Below are 17,235 nucleotides of genomic sequence, written 5' to 3'. Positions count from 1 at the left end.
TAGAGTGGAGAGCTGTGAGATATGTATGATGGGATTATGATTTTTTTTCTTTTGCTACACTTATCATACGGATATTTATTCAAGTGGAACACAGGAGTCTTTCTATATAGTTCTTTATACTTACGGGTAATTGCCTCTGACTGGTGGAGAAAATAACTGGCAAAGCTCTAGGTAAAGGAGGTTTGAATGTCTACAGTATAAGTTGATCATTGTTTTTATTTGGAACTTCTGAACTATGACAATCTTCCACAACTCAACAAAGTCTAGTTAAAATTAATGAGATACCAAAGAAGTGCATGTTCAGCAGCTTAACTAACTTAAAGTGGAAGAATCAAACCCCAGATAAAGAGCAGATGCTCCACCGTGCCTAGGGATGAATATATTATAGATTCTGAAAAATCATCACACCTTCACATTTCTAAATGTCTGAGGACCTGTACATGAAGGTAGTTGGAGTATGACAACAGTTTTTATTTTAGGTTAATCTTTAGGATATTTTTGTTAGATACGTATTTTTCAAAACATACTTAAAATTCTCTACTAGTTTGAGTAACATTATATTTTCCAGGGCATAGTATGGATTTCATAGTACCACTTGCATATTTATATTTATTTTATTACAGATATTCTGCTGTCTATGTGATGATTAATAAAATGTCTATTATATTATAAAATCAAATAATATAACATTCATATTATTTTAAGGTATGATTTCTAGATTTAGTGGAATTTGGACTATGTTATTTGAAGCCTCATCTGCCTTCATGTCATAGACTATGGAATCGAATTTTTTTTCACTTTCATGTAAATGTCAGTAAACTGAATTTACAGTTCTTTATGAGTTTACCTTGAATTCTACGTGTCTTATGTTCTAACTGTAAAATGTGGATAATAACAATAATAATACTTATGATATTAAGTATCAGTTGTAGAGCTGTTTTGAGGCTAAATTGCACAATCCATGTAAAGTAATTTGCAAAATTATTTATAAAATTTGTGTAGTCTCAGTATTGAACAAAGTGGTTATTACATAGTAACTAGTCAATAAATATCACTGATATTAGTAAAAGTTCTAGTATTATTAGCAAATGACAAACAATATACTGAGTTTTTTAATTAGAGAGATGGATATGGTAAATAGAATCTTGATGTTGAAAATAATTTTTAATAAGCAGAAATAAATGCAGAGCAAAAAGAACCCTTATCCATTGCTGATGGGAATTCCTATTAGAAGAGCTGCTTTGGAAGACAGTATGGAAAAGTTTACACAGTTCATCATAGACTCAGCAATCCCTGTGCATAGGTATTGATTCAAATAAATTGAAAACTCATATTTACACAAACACCTGCACATGAATATTTGTAGCATCTTTATTCAGAAACTGGAAGCAACCAAGATGCCCATCAACAGGGGAATGGATGGACAGACTGATACCTCTGTGCAATGGAATATCTATTCAACAATGAAAAGGAGACTATACTAATTCATACAAAATCATGGCTGAATCTAAATGCCTTTTGCCAAGTGAAAGAAACCAGAACCCAAAATGATATTTATTGTAATATTCCATTCATATAACATATCAGAAAGGCAAGTCTATAGGAACAGAAAATGATCAGTGGTTACCAGAGTTTGGAGGAATGAAATGTGATTTGATGACAAAAAAGATATACAGAGAATATTTTAGGGTGATGTTCTATATGATACTGGGGTGCTGGATACCTCGTTCTATGTCCAAACCTAGAGAAATATATTTCACAAAGTGTAAACTTTAATGTATGAAAACCTAAAAAAAAAAAATCAACCAGGATGTCATGATGAAATAAAAACTGTGAAGAATGAATCTAACCATATTAAAAACGTATCAAATAACCTTACTGAAGAGGGTGGAGTGAATAAGGAGCAGACTTGAGCTGACTTCAGGAACATTGGCAAACAGTGTTTTTACTGGAAACATTAACGTTAACAACAAAAAGGACTGTCCAAAAACATGGTAGTCCATTTGTTTTTGTTTTTGTTTTCCTCAGAGAAATATAGTTTAACAATTCTGAAACTCTTCACATGTATTTAAAAGATTAAAAATAAGTAATAAATGATAGATAGTGAGAGCCTGGATTCTTACTGTCAGAAATTTTCCAGATAATATCAATAGATACTGCACCTTCCAGGGGTGAAACTTAATTTTCTCTTCCTCTTACGTGGGGATGGATTAAGAGACTCACTTTCAAAAATGAAGTATGGGAGAGACCTTCAAGATGGCGGAGGAGTAAGACATGGAAATCACCTTCCTCCTACAAATACATCAGAAATACATCTACATGTGGAAAAACTCCTACAGAACACGTACTGAATGCTGGCAGAAGACTTCAGATTTCCCAAAAGGCAAGAAACTCCCCACGTACCTGGGTAGGCAAAAGAAAAAAGAAAAAACAGAGACAAAAGAAGAGGGACAGGACCTGCCCCTCTGGGAGGGAGCTGTGAAGGAAGAAAGTTTACACACACTAGGAAGCCCCTTCACTGGTGGAGTCAGGGAGTGGTGGGGAGGGAAGCTTCGGAGCCACAGAGGAAAGCGCAGCCACAGGGGTGCAGAGGGCAAAGTGGAGAGATTCCCGCACAGAGGAGTGGTGCCCACCAGCACTCACCAGCCCGAGAGGCTTGTCTGCTCACCCGCCGGGGTGGGCGGGGGCTGGGAGCTGAGGCTCGGGCTTCGGTCGGATCCTAGGGAGAGGACTGGGGTTGGCGGCGTGAACACAGCCTGAAGGGGGCTAGTGCGCCACAGCTAGCTGGGACAGAATCCAGGAAAATCTGGAGCTGCCGAAGAGGCAAGAGACTTTTTTTGGCCTCTTTGTTTCCTGGTGCGCGAGGAGAGGGGATTAAGGGAGCCGCTTAAAGGAGCTCCAGAGACGGGCGCGAACCGTGGCTATCGGCGCGGACCCCAGAGACGGGCATGAGACGCTAAGACTGCTGCTGCAGCCACCAAGAAGCCTGTGTGCAAGCACACGTCACCATCCACACCTCCCCTCCTGGGAGCCTGTGCAGTCCCACACTGCCAGGGTCCTGTGATCCAGGGACAAGTTCCACAGGAGAACATGCATCACGCCTCAGGATGTTGCAACGTCATGCCAGTCTCCGTCGCTGAAGCCTCGACCTGCATTCTGTCCCCCTCCCTCCCCCTGGCCTGAGTGAACCAGAGACCCTGAATCAGCTGCTCCTTTAACCCTGTCCTGCCTAAGCAAAGAACAGATGCCCTCAGGAGACCTACACACAGAGGCAGGGCCAAATCCAAAGCTGAACCCCAGGAGCTGTGAGAACAAAGAAGAGAAAGGGAAATTTCTCCCAGCAGGCTCAGGTGCAGCAGATTAAATCTCCACAATCAACTTGATGTACACTGCATCTCTGGATACATGAAGAGACAACAAAACATCCCAAAAATGAGGCGGTGGACTTTGGGAGCAACTATACACTTGGGGTTTGCTTTCTGCATCTAATTTTTTTTCTGGTTTTATGTTTATCTTAGTTTAGTATTTAGAGTTTATTATCTTTGGTAGATTTCTTTATTGATTTGGTTGCTCTCTTCCTTTTTTTTTCTTATATATATATATTTTTTTTTTCCCTTTTTGTGAGTGTGTATGTGTATGCTTCTTTGTGTGATTTTGTCTGTATAGCTTTGCTTTTACCATTTGTCCCAGGGTTCTGTCTATCCTTTTACTTTGTTTCTTTTTTTATTACTTTTAATTTTTTTTTAAATTTTTAATATTTTTTCTTATATTTTCTTTTCTTTCTCTCTTTCTTTCTCTCTCTCTTTCTTTCTTTCTTTCTTCCTTTCTTCCTTTCTTTCTTTCTTCCTTCCTTCCTTCCTTTCTTTCTTTCTTTCTTTCTTTCTTTCCTTCTTTCTTTCTTTCTTTCTTTCTTTCTTTCTTTTATTCTCCATTTTCTTCAGAGCTGTGAGGCTGACAGGGTCTTGGTGCTCCAGCTGGGAGTCAGGCCTGTGCCTCTAAGGTGGGAGAGCTGAGTTCAGGTAAGTTGTCCACCAGAGACCTCCTGACTCCACGTAATATCAAATGGCAAAAGCTATCCCACAGATCTCCATCTCAATGCTAAGGCCCAGCTTCACTCAATGACCAGTAAGCTAGAGTGCTGGACACCTTATGCCAAACAAATAGCAAGACAGGAACACAACCCCACCCATTAGCAGAGAGGCTACATAAAATCAATAAGGCCACAGACACCCCAAAACACACCACCAAATGCGGTCCTGCCCGCCAGAAAGACAAGATCCAGCCTCATTCATCAGAACACAGACACCAGTCCCCTCAACCAGGAAGCCTACACGACCCACTGAACCAACCTTAGCCACTGGGGACAGACACCAAAAACATTGGGAATTACGAACCTGTATCCTGCGAAAAGGATACCACAAACACAGTAAGTTAAGCAAAATGAGAAGAGAGAGAAACACACAGCAGATGAAGGAGCAAGGTAAAAACCCAACAGACTAAACAAATAAAAAGGAAGTAGGCAATCTACCTGAAAAAGAATTCAGAGTAATGACAGTAAAGATATCCAAAATCTTGGAAATAGAATGGAGAAAATACAAGAAACGTTTAACAAGGACCTAGAAGAACTAAAGAGCAAACAAACAATGATGAACAACACAATAAATGAAATTAAAAATTTTCCAGAAGGAATCAATAGCAGAATAACGGAGGCAGAAGAAGGTATAAGTGACCTGCAAGATAAAATAGTGGAAATAACTACCACAGAGCAGAATAAAGAAAAAAGAATGAAAAGAACTGAGGACAGTCTCAGAGACCTCTGGGACAACATTAAACGCACCAACATTTGAATTATAGGGGTCCCAGAAGAAGAAGAGAAAAAGAAAGGGACTGAGAAAATACTTGAAGAGATTATAGTTGAAAACTTCCCTAACATGGGAAAGGAAATAGTCAATCAAGTCCAGGAAGCAGAGAGAGTCCCATACAGGATACATCCAAGGAGAAACATGCCAAGACACATATTAATCACTATCAAAAATTAAATACAAACAAAAAATATTAAAAGCAGCAAGGGGAAAACAACAAATAATATACAAGGGAATCCCCATAAGGTTAACAGCTGATCTTTCAGCAGAAACTCTGCAAGCCAGAAGGGAGTGACAGGACATATTTGAATTGATGAAAGGAAAAATACCTACAACCAAGATTACACTATTCAGCAAGGATCTCATTCAGATTCGATGGAGAAATTACACCTTTACAGACAAGCAAAAGCTAAGAGAATTCAGCACCACCAAACCAACATTACAACAAATGCTAAAGAAACTTCTCTAGGCAGGAAACACAAGAGAAGGAAAAGACCTACAACACCAAACCCAAAACAATTAAGAAAATGGTAAAAGGAACATACATATCGATAATTACCTTAAATGTAAATGGATTAAATGCTCCAACCAAAAGACATAGACTGGCTGAATAGATACAAACACAAGACCCGTGTATATGCTGTCTGCAGGAGACCCACTTCAGACCTAGTGACACATACAGACTGAAAGTGAGGAGATGGAAGAAGATATTCCATGCAAATGGAAATCAAAAGAAAGGTGGACAGGCAATTCTCATATCAGACAAAATAGATTTTAAAACAAAGACTATTACAAGAGACAAAGAAGGACACTACATAATGATCAAGTGATTAATCCAAGAAGAAGATAGAACAATTGTAAATATTTATGCACCCAACATAGGAGCACCCCAATACATTGGGCAACTGCTAACAACCATAAAAGTGGAAATTGACAGTCACACAATCATAGTAGGGGACTTTATCACCCCATTTTCACCAATGGACAGATCATCCAAAATGAAAATAAATAAGGAAACACAAGCTTTAAATGATACAGTAAACAAGATGGAATTAATTGATATTTATAGGACATTCCATCCAAGAGCAACAGAATACAGTTTCTTCTCAAGTGCTCAGGGAACATTCTCCAGGATAGATCATATGTTGTGTCACAAATCAAGCCTTGGTAAATTTAAGAAAATTGAAATCCTATCAAGTTTCTTTTCTGATCACAGCAATATGGAACTGAATATCAATTACAGGAAAAAATCTGTAAAAAACACAAACGCATGGAGGCTAACCAATACACTACTAAGTAACCAAGAGATCACCAAAGAAATGAAAGAGGAAATCAAAAAATAACTATAAAAAATGACAATGAAAACACGACAACCCAAAACCTATGTGATGCAGCATAACAGTTCTAAGAGGGAAATTTATAACAGTACAATCCTACCTCAAGAAACAAGAAACATCTCAAATAAACAACCTAACCATACACATAAAACAATTAGAGAAAAATGAGCAAAAAAACCCCAAAGTTACCAGAAGGAAAGAAATGATAAAGAACAGATTAGAAATAAATGAAAAAGAAATGAAAGAAACAATAACAAAGATCAATAAAACTAACAGCTGGTTTTGGAGAAGATAAAAAAAATTGATAAACCATTAGCCAGACTACTCAAGAAAGAAAAAAAGGTGAAGACTCAAATCAACAGTATTAGAAATGAAAAAGGAGAAGTAACAACTGACAATGCAGAAATACAAAGGATCATGAGAGATTACTACAAGAAACTCTATGCCAATAAAATGGACAACCTGGAAGAAATGGACAAATTCTTAGAAAAGCACAATGTTCCAAGACTGAACCAGGAAGAAATAGAAAATATAAACAGACCAATCACAAGCACTGAAATTGAAACTGTGATTAAAAATCTTCCAACAAACAAAAGCCCAGGACCAGATGGCTTCACAGGCAAATTCTATTAAAAATTTAGAGAAGAGCTAACACCTGTCCTTCTCAAACTCTTCAAAAATATAGCAGAGGGAGGAACACTCCCAAACTCATTCTACAAGGCCACCATCACCCTGATAGCAAAACCAGACAAAGATGTCACAAAGAAAGAAAACTACAGGCCTATATCACTGATGAACATAGATGCAAAAATCCTCAACAAAATACTAGCAAACAGAATCCAACAGCACATTAAAAGGATCTACAGTGTGAGCAAGTGGGGTTTATCCCAGGAATGCAAGGATTCTTCAATATACACAAATCAATGAATGTGATGCACCATATTAACAAATTGAAGACCAAAAACCATATGATCATCTCAATAGATGCAGAAAAACTTTTGACAAAATTCAACACCCATTTATGGTAAAATCCCTCCAGAAAGTAGGCACAGAAGGAACTTACCTCAACATAATGAAGGCCATATACGACAAACCCACAGCCAACATCATTCTCAATGGTGAAAAACTGAAACCATTTCCTCTAAAATCAGGAACAAGACAATGTTTTCTACTCTCACCACTATTATTCAACATAGTTTTGGAATTTTTAGCCCCAGCAATCAGAGCAGAAAAAGAAATAAAAGGAATCCAAATTGGAAAAGAAGAAGTAAAGCTGTCTCTGTTTACAGATGACATGCTACTATACATAGAGAATCCTAAAGATGCTACCAGAAGACTACTAGAGGTAATCCATGAATTTGATAATGTAGCAGGATACAAAATTAATGCACAGAAATCTCTAGCATTCCTATACACTAATGATGAAAAATCTGAAAGAGAAATTAAGAAAACATTCCCATTTACCACTGCAACAAAAAGAATAAAATACCTGGGAATATACCTACCTAAGGAGACAAAAGACCTGTATGCAGAAAACTATAAGACACGGATGAAGGAAATTAAAGAGGATACAAACAGATGGAGAGATATACCATGTTCTTGGATTAGACGAAACAACATTGTGAAAATCAATATACTACCCAAAGCAATCTACAGATTCAGTGCAATCCCTATAAAGCTACCAATGGAATTTTTCACAGAACTAGAACAAAAAATTTCACAATTTGTATGGAAACACATAAGACCCTGAATAGCCAAAGCAATCTTGAGAAAGAAAAACAGAGCTGGAGGAATCAGACTCCTGGACTTCAGACTATACTACAAAGCTACAGTAATCAAGACAGTATGGTACTGGCACAAAAACAGAAATATAGATCAATGGAACAGGATAGAAAGCCCAGAGATAAACCCATGAACATATGATCACCTTATTTTTGCCTTTTATGCCTTTAAAGGAGGCAAGCATATACAATGGAGAAAAGAGAGCCTCTTTAGTAAGTGATGCTGGGAAAACGGGACAGCTGCATGTAAAACAATGAAATTAGAACACTACCTAACATTGTATACAAAAATAAACTCAAAATGGATCAAAGACCTAAATGTAAGGCCAGACACTATAAAACTCTTAGAGGACAACATAGGCAGAACACTCTATGACATAAATCACAGCAAGATCCTTTTTGACCCACCTCCTAGAGAAATGGAAATAAAAACAAAAATAAACAAATGAGACCTAATGAAACGTAAAAGCTTTTGCACAGCAAAGGAAAACCTAAACAAGATGAAAAGACAAGCCTCAGAATGGGAGAAAATATTTGCAAATGAAGCAACTGACCGTGGATTAATCTCCAAAATATACAAGTAGCTCATGCAGCTCAATATCAAAAAAACAAACAACCCAATCCAAAAATGGGTTGAAGACCTAAATAGAAATTTCTCCAAAGAGGACATACAGATTGCCAATAAACACATGAAACGATGCTCAACATCACTAATCATTAGAGAAATGCAAATCAAAACTACAATGAGGTTTCACCTCACACCATTCAGAATGGCCATCATCAAAAAATCTACAAACAATAAACACTGGAAAGGGTGTGGAGAAAAGGGAATTCTCTTGCACTGCTGGTGGGAGTGTAATTGGATACAGCCACTATGGAGAACAGTATGGAGGTTCCTTAAAAAACTAAAAATGAACTACCATACGATCCAGCAATCCCACTCCTGGGCATATACCCTGAGAAAACCATTCAAAAAGTGACATGTACCACGATGTTCATTGCAGCACTACTTACAATAGCCAGGACATGGAAGCAACCTAAGTGTCCATTGACAGATGAATGGATAAAGAAGATGCAACAAATATATACAATGGAATATTACTCAGCCATAAATAGAAATGAAATTGAGCTATTTGTAGTGAGGTGGATGGACCTAGAGTCTGTCGTACGGAGTGAAGTAAGTCAGAAAGAGAAAAACAAATACTGTATGCTAACATATATATATGGAATCTCAGCAAGGTTCTGAAGATCCTAGGGGCAGGACAGGAATAAAGACGCAGATGTAGAGAATGTACTTGAGGACATGGGGAGAGGGAAGGGTAAGCTGGGACAAAGTAAGAGAGTGGCATGTACATATATTCACTACCAAATGTAAAATAGATAGCTAGTGGGAAGCAACCGCATAGCACAGGGAGATCAGTTCAGTGCTTTGTGACCACCTAGAGCGGTGGGAAAGGGAGGGTGGGAGGGAGATGCAAAAGGGAGCGCATATCGGGATATATGTATACGTATAGTTGATTCACTTTGTTTTACAGCAGAAACTAACACAACATTGTAAAGCAATTATACTCCAATAAAGATGTTAAAAAAAATAAAGTATGAAAAGGAACAATAAAATAGTAACTTTAAAAGGGAGAAAACTGGAACACACTACCTTAACTAAGTGATCAAAGTTAAAATTATCAATAATGTTATGTGGCTATTACTTACCTCTGCCATGATATGGTAAGAAGGGTATTTGACCTTTGTGACATTCTTCCCCAAAAACCGTCACTCCAGTACAATTATGAGAAAAACACCGGGAAAACCCAAAATATGAGACATTTTAGAAAATACTATACCAGCACTCTTCAAAACTGTCAAGATCATGAAAATCAAATACTGAGAAACTCACAGAAGAGGAGAATAAGGAGACCGATACAATCAATACCTAACACGGTGTCTGGATGGAACCTGGAAACAGGAAACAGACATTGATAGAAAAACAAATGAAATCTAAATACAGTCTGTAGTTTACTTAATAGTAATGTGTCAATGATTATTTCTTGTTTTGCCAAATATATCATAGTTATGGTAATATTACTAGATAAAGTGCATATGGAAACTCCTTGTACTATCTTTGCAACTTTTATGTAAATCGAACTTTATTCCAAACTAAAAAAAAAATCTATTAAAAAAGTAATAGCAGTGAATATGAAAATACATAAGTTTTTGGATATATTAAAGACAGATCAAATAATGTTTACACATGAGATATTGAATCTCCATATGATATGCTTATTTATTGCAGGGCAGTGCAAAAACTATGTCTGTACTACAGTAATTTAATCAACATACAGCAAACTATGACTCTGAATTTATGATTACTAACTTGCAAGATTAACATCACACAATGTTACCTATCAGGCAATAATATCTATACTAACTGCATAATTTTTGAAATGTCCTAGTGAAGTCCTCATTTCTATTTATCAAATGATATTTCATTTTTTTTCACAGTTTTTCAGCACTTTTATTGAGGTGTAATTTACATACCATAAAATGAACTTGTTTTAAGCGTATTAGGCAACAATTTTTAGTAGATTTACAAATTATTTCTTATTTTCATTTAAAAGCACTTTTTGCATTTTCAATATATTATTACACATTTCATACATCATCATACTGGTAGCCTTTGGAATATGTAACAATTTAGATATAATGTGTGTTTAATAAATGCTGGCTGAATCAATTAATAAAAGAAGTTCAGTCTTTGTCTCTCTTTATTTAATCACAAGAAGTAAAGAATTTCAGAGTACATGAAATTCCCACATAGAAGTCAAGCATTTTAGGATTTCTTGAATCTCATTTTATAAAATTTAGTATTATTTTAAAATTCCATTTTGTAACATCTTTAAATTCCATATGTGTGAAGAAATACCATTTCCAAATGTATCAAAATAGTTTCCCAACTCACTTTAATCTCTATAAGCCTGGGGTTTTTTCTTTTGCTAACTCTCCAAATCATTTTCTTCTTTTATTTTTTTCCCACTACATTATTTCTGGTGGATTTAAAATATTGTTAACCTATTTAGTCTTATTTCTTTTTACACAATGTTATTTAGACAAAGAAGTTAGAAAGAGTAGTTATATTTCAGGCTGAAATATATGTTTTAATTCTTGAAGCATTCATTAACTACTAAAATATTTATTGCTAGAATTTAGACATCACACACTAAATTAAAAAAAAAAAAAAAACCTGTCAAGTGTTCTTTGTATAACTAATGTTCAAATAGATACATTGGAAGACTAGTTACTATGAGAATCTATTAACTCATGAATGTAGATAATTTAAAACCCTGCCTACTAAGCTTATCTTGCTGATAACATCTCTCTCTGACTGCCTGGTACAGAATACAGAGGATTCACAAATTAGGACATTTGTATATCATCTGTCCCCAATATCAAGTTGCATGTAAAATTAAGAAGTCACTACCTAAGAATGATTCTTTGGGAAAAGTTAGCTTGGTTGTAAAAATAAACATCTCTCAGTTGAAAGTTTAACTTACCTATCATGTGACTTTGGATAGAATCTGTATGTCATAGATCACTGAGTTAAGATACTTGATAAAAGGGAAAAAATTTACATATAGTGAGTTTAATATTACTGGAAAAGAAATTTGTCTTTTATTAGGAATCAGCTTCTTTTTTAGGTTTGAGACTGCTGGTGGGAAGGTCAGCAAAAGGTTTTCATTCTTCAGTAAAACAACAATAAAACAAAACAAAACAAGGAAACAAACAATAAAACACCTTGAACTTAACCACCTTAGTTAAGAGGGAAATATTTCACATAGAGCCTAAGGAAACATGATAACATCTTTCTACTAAAGCAAATCACTGACTAGGTGGATCCAAAATACCTTTGGATCTAGAGAGCTAGAAGTTGAAGCACATAAAATATAACAAAGAAAACTGAAATAATCAAAAACCTCACAACAGACAGAAAATCATTCAGAATAATTTTATATTTTACACTCTTACTTCCTATGCAATATTTCCATATACAGCTTTAAATAAAATTGACTCCTACCATACATTTTTGTATCCTGCTTTTATTATCAAATATACGTATTTCTCATTATATAATCCTAAATCTACATGTTTAATGTAAAGTGAAAAATATTAATCATTTACCTATCACTGAATGTCAAAGGATGGATACAGTTTCAGGTAAATTTGTGTATTTGTAGTTTTTGTATCAAAAATTAGAGAACATTTCTCTCCCATTGTTTCTACTTTCCTTGTGTAGGAGGCAAGGTCATCTGCTGAGAGTTTATTTGGATATAGAAAGCAGACTGAGGAACATAATAAGATTTCTATTCCACTTGTCTAGGTAAATATGAATGTATATTGGTGGCTGTCTACTCATTTTTCTTATGATACACGGCAGCATGGGGCTACATCTGTAACAGACATGAAAAGGGCAGATGGTTGGGTTCATCTAGGATTCCAGTTTTGCTAGAATGGATGAAAGAACAAGAGATTTTAAGGGATTTGTAAGATAATTTTTGAGACAAGGCCCTTGGAAACCAGATTATATAGTCAGGCAGGGAAATCTAAATGGGAGTTAAATTTCCATCAAAGAAATTTAAGCATGCAGCTCTCTGTCCACACCCTTATTTATATCAGAAACTGAGGGAGTCCACCCTCCACCGAGATAGTATCCTCCTTTCTCCACCATGGTGGTGTCAAAGTATAATTTACAAATATAGAATGTGTTGATGGTAAAGATTTATTTAATGAGGAAATCAACAGGAGAGTAAGCCTGATAGAAAGAGGTTTTGAAGAAGGGAGGTTTACTTAATCAGTTACGGAAGGCATGCTACAGAAGTTCGCTAAGTTAGCGACAACACTGTTTACTATCCTATTATGTGCAAAACAGAAATCTTTGAATTTATCTACCAAACAGAAATAATTTTCATTCTTATTGGGAAAAACTATACAAGTAAACATGTAACAACACAGAGTCTAGGCTCTTACGGATGGTAAATAGCAAGTCAAAAACCGAAAAAAAAGTGTTTTCCTTAGATAATTAAATAGTCCCTAAGCAGTACTGTTAAACAATGCTCTAATATGATATTGAATAGACATTTAGTCCATCCTTTGCCTTGTATCCAAATTTGGATATTTTTCTTAACGAAAGAAATATGTATTATCTCTTAAAAACCACACTTACCGCCCAGGCTAAATTCCTACCAGACTGTTTGTTTTTGACCTGATTAGATATTTGGAGACTATAGCAAATACACTTTCCCCTGTTTTATAACCATTTTTACCCATCTATTTTTGTCTAGAATTTTCAGTTTCTCCCTGGATGTGGAAAATATGATAGCAAGGAATGGAGGGTCATGGGTTTGTCTATCTTCTCAGACTGTCATGAGGTAAAGGCTATGTAGGCAAGCACTGAACCCTCAGCCCCAATCCAGTTCCGTCTGCTTTCTAGTGAAAAACCAATTAAATTCTGGCATTGGCTGTCATTCAGTTAAATTCTTCAATGTTATAAAATTCCACCTTGTTTGCGTCTTCATGGGGATTTACTCGTATTATCTCATCACTCAGGGAGTGGAGACCTCCTTCCATTATAGCGTGCTTGGTGTCGCTATTTGCTCATAGGAGAAGGAAAAGTGAGACAAACCATTTCAGAGGCTATTTTGAGTTGTACTATATTTGAACCAGGTTTTTGATCAATGTTACAGATCTTTCCATCAAGTGAAATGATTAAGAAAGTTAGTATTTATAGTTCCCTATCTTATGCAAAACGTTTACTTATGAAGTAGATTTTGTGTATGTTATTTTGTCACGTAAAAGAGACTTCAGATTTAATATGATAATGTTTAAATTTATTTGTAAGCATCTTGACCATAACCTTAATTTTTTTTTTGTTATACTAACGAGATATTTTTAGAAGAGTTCAGTGAACTCAAATCTGAAAATAACAAAAACAAAAAAGAGCTGTTGAGCCTGGATATTTGCTGCTTTTTGTAACACTCTGACAAAGTCGTGCATTTTTAATGAATATTTGTGAATCCGTATTTCTAATTATTCATTAAAATTCATTGTTAGATGCTATGAATATGCTACAGCATTAATTTCCATGAATATAAAATGAAAATCAAAACACATGATGTTAAATCTGCAGAAACATTTCTCCAATACGATACTAGAGTTCATAATTATAAATACTTTATAAGTTTCATAATTTTACCAATAGTTTTAATTCAAATTTAATAGAATATCTTTACACATTAATTGACCAAAATGCTAAACTTAATTACTAAGTAAAAAAATTGAGCATGTGTTCTTTTATTTCAAAAAATATTAACTGATAAAGAATTTCTGAGGTGAACCACCACTAGTTTCACCTGTGAAACCTTAAAAAACAAAATCACACACACAAAAATACCTACCCAGGGAATTCCCTGGCAGTCCAGTGTCTAGGACTCTGTGGCTTTACTGTCAAGGGTGAAGGTCAGGGAGGTTCTGTCAGCCGCTTGGTGCAGCAAAAAACAAAACAAAACAAAACAAACAATGACAACAAAAAAAAACCAACAAACACCTACCCAACTTAGATTTCATGGATCAAAGTCTTCAGGGATAAGGTGGATGGATGCATGAGTGAATTTTTTTAAGCTCCACCGGTAACTTGCTTGTAGATAAATTTTTTTTGACATTTACAGAAATTTCTCTTGTAATTCTCTTAGCATTGTTAGCAAGTATTTACAGTATATACTAAAAAGGGACTAGTTCTTATCCAGGGAATTCTATAAAGACACATTCATTGGTTCAGCAAATATTTACTGGAAAGCCTGCTCTTTCAGGATTGATAATTCAGCAGTAAATGAGACAAACACGGTCACCCTCTCATAGAGTTCCCATGATAATAGGGGAAAAATAACATATACAAATACACATAAATTTACTCAGATATAATATCTCAGTTGCTGAAGTCTACACAGGCAAATGACACAGAGTGGAAGAAATTAACATTTAATATCAGATGGTCAGGTAGGTCATCTCTGAGGAAGTAATATACTATTCTGAGATCTAAGTAACTTGAGGGAGCAATTCCTAAAAGATGTAGAGAAGAAGATTTCAGGAAGAAAAAACAACAGCAAAAGGACTTGGATAAGGGTGGGCTTGGAATAGTTACAGACCAGCAAAGTGATAGATATCCCTAGAAGAGACTCAAAAAGGGGGAGGGTCAGATGGGGTTAAGGGTCAAATTATGAATGGACTAATAATGCAAGATAAGCTGTTAGATTTTGTGCAAAGAGGTAACATAACCTGAATTACAATTTCAAAATAACACCCTGGCTGCTGTATGCAGAATAAGTTCTGAAGGTGAAGAGTAATGGAAAGAGGCAGACTAGTTTGGCAGTGAAGGCAAACAACCAGCCAGATACGCTGGTGGTTTAGACTAGGCTGATAGAAGTGGAGGTCATGAAAATGGTTACTTTGCACATGTATGTTTAGAGGAGACCCTTTATTACATCATCTACTCTCTGTAGACATGAATAACTGTTATGATTTCCTGGAGCGTTTCTGCATTTGACATACAGAAACACAAAATATTGAACACCAAAATTATCTTTCTCCTATTATTCCTCCAAAATAGAACCTTCCACTAAATTTCCTACTTTGATTGATGACACCCTTTTATTCAAACCAGAGAACTGTGGTGCCTTCCAGGCACTTCTCTTTCACCCCACTTTGACAGTCATTTCCTTGGGTCACTGGTAGATACCTCTCCAAATTGCCCTCACCTCACCTCCATGTTGATTCTTCCTTAACCTTTGTTTCATCTCTCACCTGGACTCTTGATCTAATTGTAAAATTTTCTGCCTTTGTCTTTTACCTTTCCACAAAGACAATATTGTGATTATTTTACTCCTACACTTTTATCCTTCAGTGATTTCTATTAATTTTTAACATACTTTTAAACTTCTCAGATTATCTACCTTCCACCTAGACCCAACTCTTCCCTTCCTGAGGCATTACATCCTACAGTAATGCCAAATTAGTTTGCAGTTTGCATGCATGGTATATTGTTTAAAACTTTCTCCTCCCAGTATGCTCTTTTCTCTTCATCTACTTGACAAACTTCTTTTGAAATTCATTGAAGTTCCCAGGATCAAAATAAAGAGACTGAATTTATCTATATCCATTTATTCTGTTTGGGACTTCACCTCTTATGTGACAAGCCCCTTTTCCCCAACCAGACAAAATTAATCACCAACTTCTCTGTAATTGATCATATCTCTTTTTAGAAGCTTTCTGAGGTAAAGAATCATACATTGCTTTTGAAAATATGGTGGCTTGCACACTTTCAGTTCTCTTTCAGTATTCTTTGTAATTCAACTACAACAATAGAGGAAAGATAACTACTAAATAATATAGACTATTTAAAGATACGTCCTTAAAGTATTGAATAATCCCTTACACAGACTCTTGTTTGATCTTGGTCTAGAGCATCTACTTTTGTCATTTGGTTTTGTGTCAACAATTGACTTCAAAACCTCAGGTCAGTTTTTTTCTCATGTAATTTGATGAATAACCTCCTTGTGTGGGATATGAGACTTCCCAATATCTGCAGGTGCTCAGGGCTCACATATTAAGATGCAGAAATGTCATCAACCACATTTCTCTAGTTCTGGCTATTTTTTTTCTAATTCACTACTGCACATATATAGTATGAATTTAAGAATTCAGATATGCTTCTTATATAAAGATACTTGCTTCAGAAAATCACCTGTGCAATGGCTTTCCCTGCTAAGATGCATTGAGAAGACTGATTTCTGGGCAGAAAAACACTTTAAAATATTTTCTCTAGTACAAAAGATAAATAAATCCTCAGCCATTTCTTTGATTGCATAATTAACTGCCTTACTATATCCTAACCTCCATCTTTTCTAAAGCCTGCTAGCTCCACTAAATAATATATAGGTAATCCATATCAGTTGGGATCCAGACAGGAAAACAGAAACCATACTAATTATTTTAACTGGAAAAATTAATATAAGAAATTAAACAGTAATTAGAGGACAGAAAGGCAGAGGGGGAAAACAGAAGCATAACAGGAATCATATAACAGAAGCAGCTACTGTCTCTAATGTTTTGTGAGGAAAGGGCAGAGGTTGCAGTCTATTAGAGCAGGAGAACCTTGCAGGAGAACTCCTACGAAGGAGTTCCAACCTTTGAAGATGAGAAAGAAGCCAC

Source organism: Balaenoptera borealis, assembly GCF_965194805.1.
Source record: "Balaenoptera borealis genome assembly, chromosome: 18".
In the NCBI taxonomy this organism is placed as follows: Eukaryota; Metazoa; Chordata; class Mammalia; order Artiodactyla; family Balaenopteridae; genus Balaenoptera; species Balaenoptera borealis.
This window is presented reverse-complemented; position numbering follows the sequence as displayed.